Source organism: Cupressus sempervirens, chromosome 10 (genome assembly GCF_028749045.1).
Source record: "Cupressus sempervirens isolate cs-2001-9-10 chromosome 10, ASM2874904v1, whole genome shotgun sequence".
Lineage (NCBI taxonomy): Eukaryota > Viridiplantae > Streptophyta > Pinopsida > Cupressales > Cupressaceae > Cupressus > Cupressus sempervirens.
Window position 1 is genome coordinate 895,632,757 of NC_143127.1, and position 10,751 is coordinate 895,643,507.

The window sequence follows — 10,751 nt, forward strand, 5'->3', positions numbered from 1 at the left end:
AACTAAGAATGTAATAAATAAAACTAAATTTAAATAATTAAATAATTTATATGAAATTAAAGACACTTTCACAAAATAACTAACTCCTAAGACATTAAGAAACAAGTAGTACATCTCAAACTAATATAGCTTAAATGTAAAAACATTGTAATATAATTTTTATTTATAAAATTAATTCTAATTTTAACATTTTTTATTGAATTAATTGTAATTTATAATTATTAGATAAAGGTAATAATATAATATTTTTTTAATTTAACTTTTACCCAAATAAAGATAATATTCAAACAGACATTTGTGTTTGGAGATCTTTGAGATATCAAAATTTTTGTCATGTAGTGAAACTTCGTAACTATTAGTCCTTGGTACTTGTCACTGTTAAGGCATAAATAATCTAGGTGGTGCAAAATGCTATCACGGCAAGGCCATGCAATGGTGCCAAGTTTGGGTGTGTGATATGTGGGATCAAACATCGATTTAGCTATTGAAACATACTTGCAAAATGATCAGTATCCAAGATTTGTTTTAATGGAGACAAAAGTTTGATGAGGCTTGGCAGTGATTTTGACAAGTATTAAATACATGTCAATCTTTGCTACTTTTTCCTTGGTTTTTTAATTTAGAAAAGATGATTTATGCCTAGGAAAATAGGTTGGGGCCAATCGGAAAAAAGAATTACTTTTGATAAATACATTTAAAAATAAACAGTCTAAAAACATCAGAATATGATACTGACTTCTTTAAAAAAGAAATAGTGTGGGGGGGTGGGGGGGTAAACAAAAGCATTAGTTCCCAGCTAAGGTTTGCGTATGATTGTCACAAAATTTCATAATCAATATGATGAAAAGAAAATCGTTATTTCAATGACCAATCCTTAACAAAGCATTTCCAAATACCATTATAAAAGACAATTTACTTTTTATAATTGATTAGAGAACAAAATAGATCATATAATTTCAATATAGCATCCAACATTTAGATTATGACTATAACTTTGTAATTTTTTCATTACGAGCTAAACAAATCATGCACTAGATTATCTTAAGTTCCTCACTCTACACAAATTATAATATTGTGTGTAATTATTTTGTTGGCTAACCTTTCAAGATAAATATCCCATGAGCACATTAATAAAAGTAAGAAAGAATTTGTCATATTTCTTCTATGAATCTATATAGTTACCCATACATTACTTCATGAAGTCTGGTTTCTTGTTGGTTTGAAAGCATACCAAACATGCTTTCATTTATATTCAAATTTTCTATTCAAAAATCAATTTAGCTTTGTGTTTTACAAAACGATTTGTTCTATTTGAATTCTGATTAAATATTCATTTATAGCCCATCAACTTGGCTATGGACATTAACTTGCTTCTTACTTTTAGGAAAATTTCAAAATCTTGACTATGCTTTTGATTACCTTATTGTTGGGTCCTAAGGACTTCCATAATACATGTACATAACTATCAAATCTCAAGTGTAGAGTAGTGTAAAATGGTCCTACCCCACTCTCTACATAATTTTGGTAACTGATAGTTGAAAGATGCATGTAAGAAGAAGCCAGAAACTACAAATTACAAATGTTAGTGGAGGTTGATGATCTAGGGGATATATGAGGAGGGTCCCCATGATCCCAAGCCTCCACTATTGGGTGAGATACAAGAGAGAATAGAGGCTAGCTATTCTTATTTCTATTATGCTTGGATTTTGAATTACCAACAAAATCATAGAATTAAGTTTGTTATCATAGGCCTTCAAAGTTTTAAAACAAACATATGAGAATACAACTAAATTACATATGATTTTGAAGTTGTCAATGTCTATCAATTGCACATAACACTTAATGTGACTAGTGTTGAAAATTATTTTAAAATTAATATTTAAAATTTTGTTAACAATTGGTTAAAAATGAATTAACTTTTTCTTTTTAGAGCACATTTTTCTTCTACATGTTATTAAAACAACCATCATGTGTTAGAAGCATTTCAAATCTTAAAGCAATCTAACAAACATTATCATTTTTTTTTGTCTTTTTGGACTCAGGCATTTTTTTTCTTCTCCCATATTTGTTAATGTTTTAGTCTTCCATGCCTAATTCAAATATAGCATAATGTCAAATAAGAGGTACATGAAATTCCTATCTTATGTAAGATTATTAACAATCGTGTTAGGAGAAGACACCTTCAAAAAACATATATCCACAGAAAGTGATGCTACCTTATAGAATGAAGTTGTGAATGCTAATATGAAGGAACAAGGGGAAAAGAACAAACTTCATAAAGAATCTAAGGGTAAGTGCATAAACATAGGGGACCAAACAATTGCCAATCACTTTTTTGGTCCTTGGTAAAATGTATGTCATATCATATATGGTGCTTTTACCTTTTGGTTTGTTGTGTCAAGCCTTAGGCTTAAGCAAACCAATCCTATATGGTGCACACCAAATCTTGTTTTAGAAACATGCTCTCTCTCTCTCTCTCTCTCTCTCTCTCTCTCTCTCTCTCTCTCTCAAGGTTTTATAGAACTAAAATCCATTGTTTTTAGAGCTTCAAAACCTGATCGGGTTATGAGATAATATGGACCTTGGATTTGGGTCTTCAGATTGATAAGGTTATTAGAAAATCTTAATACATACCTAATGGCTTAAAAACTATCATTTTGTCTTCTTGAAGGTCTCACTATTATATCACATATTTTTCTATAATAGGTCTGCATATTATTTGTCTCATTTTCTTGGAAATGATTGATTTTGTCTTTTTTTTTTGTTTCTTCATATTATTAATAATTTTAACTTGGTATTCTAAGATGATTTACAAGTGGCTCTTAAGTCATTGAGATTATTTATTGTCAATGTACTATGTAAATAAGATGATGGGTGCATTACAATAAGAGCCTGTGTTTGAAAGGTTTTTCCCCTAAATATAGTGGTTTGCAATAGTTGTATAGATGCCTACACTTAGATAGCGCACATAATATCAATAAGAAACTAGTTTCTCTTGCAAAATACAAGTCAGTTACATATGGTGTTAATGATAACAAAGAATTAAAGAGGTGTTAGTCAAAAAAGGATCTATACATAGCTGATTTTATGAAATAATTTCTAAAGAAACTAGTCTATGAGTACATATGTCATACATACATACATACATACATATATAGCTAGATGGTTAGATGAACAATTAAATTTTTGTAAGGACATTTTTCCCTTGTGTACTATTGTGTTCATTTTTTAATTTGTTGAAAACTATACACTAAAATGTCAAAATGAAGTGCAACAAATGTACTACCACTCTACACAAGTGTCAATTTTTGTACACATAACATTCATTCATGCACATGATAGCAAAGAGGAGGACATTAAGGTTATAAGAGAGTAGCACTTCTATATCAAGTATGATCAAACTCATTCATCAAAATTTGTGCAAGGATGTTTTAGAGTTTTCTATGATAATTTAAGGGAAAGAGATATAAGATACAATCAACACTTAATATGGTCAGGCAATTGCACTGCACATTTCAAGAGTGAAAGGATGTTCTATCAGTTGAATAGGATGCATGTGACAAGTGGTGTTCAATATTTTTTTAATTTCACTGAGGTGGGGTATGGAAAGAGAGAGCATGAGGATGCAAGAGCATGTGTGAAAAGAGTTCTTAGTAAAGTGAAATTAAAGTACAAAGGTGGCATTGTGTTAGTAGTCATAGAAATAATTGTGCAATGGTGTAACTCTAGGATGGGAATACATAATGTAGATAAGTCTATGGTTTCTATATATTTTTTGTTGATACACACCTAACGTTAAAAAATTGCAAGATTTTTGTACACTTTAGGATCAAGTGGCATGCATTCATTTAGATGTTCAAATGCAATGTCAGCAGTTATTTATACTAGAATGCTTGCATGTTCTTTCTCTTCATGTATGCATTTTGTATGGGATAAGTCTGAATCAAAAGAGTGGGTCAACCAATGGTCTTGTATACTCTGCAACTAATTGATTTGTATGAACTCCCTACAACACTACACATGAACTTGGTTGAAGCATCAACAAATTTTGACCATGTATGGGACCTAGTTGAACCAAGTAATTTATCAATTTGATACTCAATTATAGTGAATTTAACAATCATTTTATTACAATATCCATTTATTTTAGTATTAACTATTCATTTCATATAATGCAAGTCATGTGTATGTGGTTATTGCAGATTCATATAAAGAAGAAGGAACAAATTTATTTTTCTGTGGTTGTATTGAGGCCAAAAAGAAATTGACAACTACATTCATTGATGCTGAGGGTATTGAATACCCTATAAGATCCATTGTTGTGATAGGCATATAGCTTAGAAGGTAGTACTTTTGTGTCTAGTTAATTGAGAGCTCTTAGAGTCATTTTATCATGCTTAATGTATTGATGTTGATATTGAATTATCTCTATAATAAAATATAGGTTCCCTGTCAAGAATTATAATGCATTGTTTTTTGAGGATTTTGAGACACATGGACACATTCTTTATTAATCTAACCCTGTTATTGCAATAAATATTCAATTGATGAAGTATCATAGTAGATCTCTTAACAAGAATTTGTAGAATGTTCATGAATCAAATTATGAGGAAATACTTGGTATAATAAGAGTTAGAGCTGATATATAAGGTTCACTTGATTGATTTTAGGTGGAATATATAGAAGAATGATTCTACACAAATGTAGAATAATTTTGAATTTTTTCAAAATATCTTGTGTGAGAAGTTGTAACTTCACAGTGACATGCATATTCAGATGCCAAATTTTGTATATAAAAATATAGAAGACTTGTAACATGTGCATATTGAGATGTCAAATTTTGTCTAAAAAATAGATAAGAGATGCAACACGTGCAAACTTAGATGCCAAATTTTGTATATACAAATAGAGAAGAGATGTGACATTTGTACATTTAGATGCGAAATTTTGTATACAGGCTTGATTTATAAATCTGGAGAGGCAAATTAATTTGTATCCTAATGCCTACATTTTGACTAAAAATACACATAGAATTTGTTGATGTTACATTTGTATTTTACCATTCATGATGAGATAATATGTAAAAAATATTCTCATTAAATTCAAAGTGGAAACATATATTGCCTTTGTGCTTCATGTGGTGACTATGTTAAAGTTTGGAAATCTCTTGCACTTAGCATACATAAGGGACATTATTGGTAGGGTATGTCGAAAAGCATTATGGGGTGCCCATAGGTGAAGTGGGACCATACCTAGGGTACCCTTGCCCAATTGGACATGATGGAAGTATCAATTCATGCCCACAATGAGTATGGTGTGAAATGAGCTATCTGGCCACTATTTACTAAGTGCATATGATGACTTTTGTATCAATAGAAAAGTTGTTTCCCTATAAAAATGACTTTGATTGTTCAAAAATCAAGATAGGATATTGTGGTAACATATCAAAAAGATCATGTGCAAGTGGTACAATTTGAAAGAAACATTATGTCAAAGTTTGACAATTTTTTACATATAGGGTACACAAGGGACATTATTAGTAGGGTATGTCGATGAGCATTCTTGGGTTAGGGTAAGCCAACCCAAGTGGACATGATGAAAGCATCAATTATGTCCAAAATGAGAAGAACATGAATGAGCTAGTTAGTCACTATTTACTAAGTGCATATGATGATTTTGCATCAAATAAAAAGTTGCCACTACAAAAATAACCTTGAGTCTTCAAAAAATGAGCTAAGATATTGTAGAGAGCCCTAACATGACCCCATAGGTTCAAATGGATCATGTACAAGTGTCATAGTTTGTAAGAAACACTATGTCAAAGTTTGGTAATTTTTGTACATAAGGGACATTGTCGGTAGGCTATGTCGACAAGCATTTTGGGGTGTCCAAAGATAAAGTGGGACCATACCTAGGGTAAAACTACCTAATTGGACATAATGGAAGAATTAGTATGCCCATGATGAGAAGAATGTGAAATGAGCTAGTTGTTCACTATTTATTAAGTGCATTTGATAACTTTTGTATCAACATAAAAGTTGTTTCCCTATAAAAATGATTTTGATTCTTCAAAACCGGAGACAAGATATTGTAGGGGGCTCTAACATGACCCCATATGTTCAAATAGATCATGTGTAGGTTCCACAGTTTGCAAGAAACACTATGCCAAATTTGGCATTTTCTTGCACTTAGGGTACATAATGGACATTGTCAGTAGGGTATGTTGATAAGCATTCTAGCCTGTCTAGAGGAAAAGTAGGACTGTGCTTATGGTAAAATTGCCCAGTTGGACATGATCAATGCATTAATTAGTTTACACCCACAATATATTGGAATACCCAAACAACTCAAATTAATTATAAATTAGGATTATTTCCCTTGTGCCTAACAAAACCTATTTTCTTTAATTTTTGCAAAATATTTCCAAAACACTTGAAAAATAAATTACTTATTAGAGTACCCATTTGGAAGTCATATATAACATATGAAAAATTCAGCTACAAGTCCTTTGGACTAACTATATGGAAAAAGGTTTTAGTGTTGATCAAAGCCTGATTAGGGCACTTTTACAAAACAAGAAGGCTTTAAACATGTTGGTTAACAGTTTGTTCTCCTATTAGGGTGTTTAATTTGACTCTTTTAATACCCAATATTTTGGACAAACAAAAGGATGTCACCAACAAATGGGTTAGTATATGTGTTCTATAATTGCCTTATGAATTACAAGGTACATCTCCCTTAGGACTTGCAATGATATGCAATGAATATGTCTTTCTTAAATCAAAAGTTTAAGACATAATAAGCTCTTAACCTAAGAGCAGTAAAGGCTAACTAAATTTCTTGTAGACACAAATAATTCAAGCAAAATGGATTGGGACAACGTATCACACCCAATGGAATGACTATAGTAGTTTGTCTTGAATTTTTTTGATCCTTACTCCTATTCTAAATGAAAATTAATCATCTAAATTCAAAAGAGGAAAAGAAGAAGAGATGCACATGAGGGAAAATGGAATTTCTTTAATTATTAGACTTAGGTGAAATGGAATCCAACAAGTTGCTAATAGATTCATCCACATTTATTCTTCAATTCCAATGAAACTACTTTTAACATGCCATGGACCAAACAAGAGGAGAAGCAAAACCACATATAAAAAGTAAATGGAGCTACCTATACTGTAAATATCATAGTGAAATGGAATCCACGATGTGATCACAAAATCACATGTAATTGTCCATCAACTCTCAATGCAGAACTAATATATGAATTGAACGGGAAAGAAAACATGAAGAGAAAATTAGGTAAATGGAATTACAGAGCTAATTCACTATCAAGTTTGCTGACCCTTCATTATCATCAGAAATTACATTTATAGTTTTGTGTCATTCCTCAGTTCTGGCAATGCAACAGTCACACAATAGAAAGAAAATATGAACAAACATGAAAATATCTAATCTGCAACATGGTATTGACCCATGGCATCTTTATCTATGAGGACCTTGATCTCGTAGCACTTCTGAGAACACCTGGCAACCATTTATCTTCATGCATCTTAAAAAACCCTATGAGAATCTTCATTTCCTTCGTATTCTGCTATTGGTTCCAAATCCATATAATTCGCATCACAACAGTCACTACAAGTTTGAATTCTAGCAATTGATCTTAAATTGATAATCACATTTAAAACCTAGTAATCTTCCTTATTTTTCCCTTGCCACTTCTTCACAACTGCCATTCATACGATACTCTTAACCTATGCGATGATGCAATGATTAGCCCTTATTGTTTTGTTATCTTAACTCAAGGTTACCATTAACCACTTGTGAACATGCAAATACATACTTTCACTTCTTCACAACCTTAACCTTAGATTATTCTTAACCACTTATGATGGTGCGATGGTTTCAAAATTTGAATGTCTTGGTTACTTTTTGCAGTTTGGCCACTTTGATGAAGGGTGCTCCCCTTAATACCATAAAACATAATAGAAACAAAGAAACAATAATAATTGTGAGAACAAAATATAGACTTCTTATTCGTACCACAAATGCGGAATTACAAAATTCGCAAGTACTAATGCTAATCCACATGGGCACCTTCATTATAGTAATCTGCAAGACTAAGCTACAAACTACCACCTAGAGTTGTCCTAGACAATGTTGGGGCCTTTCTTAAATAGGAAATTTTATGTCACCTGGGAAGGTTCTAGACATTGAAACTTAACACCTAGGGCCAACGGACCCTAACAATACATATAGAGTCGGCCAAATACATCTTTGACAATTATTTTAGATATTTTGAGTAACCCAACTTTGAAATGCCATAACTCACGAACTATTGCTCCGATTGGCTATTATAACGACTTTTTGAAAATGCCAGCTCTAGATCTATAGGCTTAGAATTGCACAAGTGCTCTTCTGTCAAGTTTTTAGACCTTATCGAGGCACTCTAAGACCTCCAATAGTGAGCCTGAAGATTTTTTTGCAAAATTTTCCATTGAAAATCTGCAATAACTTCTCCAATACTTAAGTTGGAGCAATGAGATTTTTATAGTAGGCTTATAACTCTAAAATGGACCTTCATGTAGAAAATGAGAACATTTTGAGCTCATATGAAAAACTTATTAAAAATAGGAAGTTTCCATAAATAGTAACCACTCTGTCTACTAGTCCTTATTAAAATAAAAATGATTGAAAATAAAATAATTTTAGGTGATACAAGATTGCTCTTACACCCAAGATGCTCCTACATTAGACACCTGGGGTAATTTGAGAAGTGACTCTGTCACGTCTCAAGTGTTCAAAGGAAAACCAAGATGATGAACCTCCTCCCTTGCTAGCCATGATGAATCCTCTACTAGCCTCCCTTTCCATTTGACCACGTATTCCTCATAAGTTTTGTTCCTTATACTTTTGCCAACACGACTATCCAGTATCTCCTTAATCTCCTTTGTAACCAAACTAGCTACTGGAATACTCCACTACACTTCTACAATTTCATCCCATCACCTCCTTCATAATACTTTGTCAAATCTGAAATATTAAATACTAGTGAAATATTCAATTCAGTAGGAAACTCCACTTCATAAGCATTTCTAGAATCATGCCTTTTCACTATCTTACATGGTCCAAACTTCTTCATCTTCAACTTATTATATGTACCCACTAGGAAATGCTCCTTTCTCAAATGGACCATGACTTCATCTCCAATCTGAGATTCCTTATACCTCATTTTCACATATTCCTTGGCCTTATATTGTGCATTCATCTTTATAATGTTCTTCCTCACCTCCTCATGGATGTTCTTCAAATGTTTAACAAATTTTTCAGCTTCGACACTACTTATCTCTCCTTTATCCAACTACCACAATTTAGAAGCATTTCTAGGAGTACTCCCATATAGAATCTGGAATGGTGACTTACCAGTAATCTTGTTGAAAAAATTATTATATGCAAATTTTTCCTGTGGTAAAATAATATCTCATCCTTTTGGCTTATCTCCAACCAAACATCTCAACAAGTTTCCCAAACTGCGATTCACAACTTCTGTCTATTCATCAGTCTATGGATGATGCAATGAACTGAACTTCAAATCTATCTTTAACTTCTTCCACAATGTACACTAGAAACACCCAACAGATTTGGTATCTCGACCTGAAATGATTCTCTTTGGAAAACCATGTAGTCTCACCACTTATCTAAAAAAAAAACTTTGCCACATGAACAATATCTCTAGTCTTCTTGTAAGGAATAAAACATGTCATCTTTGAAAACCTGTCAACCACCACAAAAATAGAATCAAGCCCATATTACATCCTTAGTAATCCAATAACAAAATCCATGCTAACGTCCTCCTATGGCTTCTTTGGTAGAGGTAATGGTTGATGCAACCCTATATTCTCCTTTTCTCCTTTCGCCATCTGACATACTCTACAACTCTGTACAAACTTCTTCACATCTTGCTGCAACTGTAGCTAGTAATAATTCTCAAAAACCAAAGCAATGGTCTTATCTCTGCTAACATGTCCAACCAATCCTCCACTATGCTTCTCCTTGATGAGATTCTCTCTCATTGAATTTATAGGAATGCACAACTAGCTTCCTTTGAACAAGATCCAATCACTTTGTCCTATCAAATGTAATAGGTTATGTACAAGCCTTCCATGCATCACTGAAATCAAGATCATCTAGATACAAAGTACTTATTTCCTTGAACCCAACCACTTCTATCTTCATTTCTGTTAGCAAAAGTTGTCTTCTACTAAGAGCATCTGCAACCTTGTTAGACTTCTCACTCCTATGTTTCAAAAAAAATGTATAACTCTACAAAAACTCAACCCACTTTAAATAACTTTGGTTTAATTTTCCTTGACTATTCAAATATTACAAAGCTTGATGATCAATATACAAAACAAATTCCTTAGGAAGAAGATAGTGTCTCCACTTCTTCAATGCTTGAACTATAGCATAAAATTCTTGATCATAAATAGAATATTTCCTTTTTGCATCATTCAAATTCTCACTAAAATAAGCAATAGGTCTACCTTCTTGGCTCATAACAATTCCTATTGTAGTATCAGTAGCATCATAGTCTACTTGAAACACCTGGTTAAAATCTGAAAGTGTTAAAATAGGTTGCTCAGTAACTTTCTATTTGAATTAATTAAAAATCTTATTTGCTCCTACAGTCCACTTAAACTCTTTCCTATCCCCTCTCATTGTTTCAATGAAGGGTCCACAAATATTGCTCA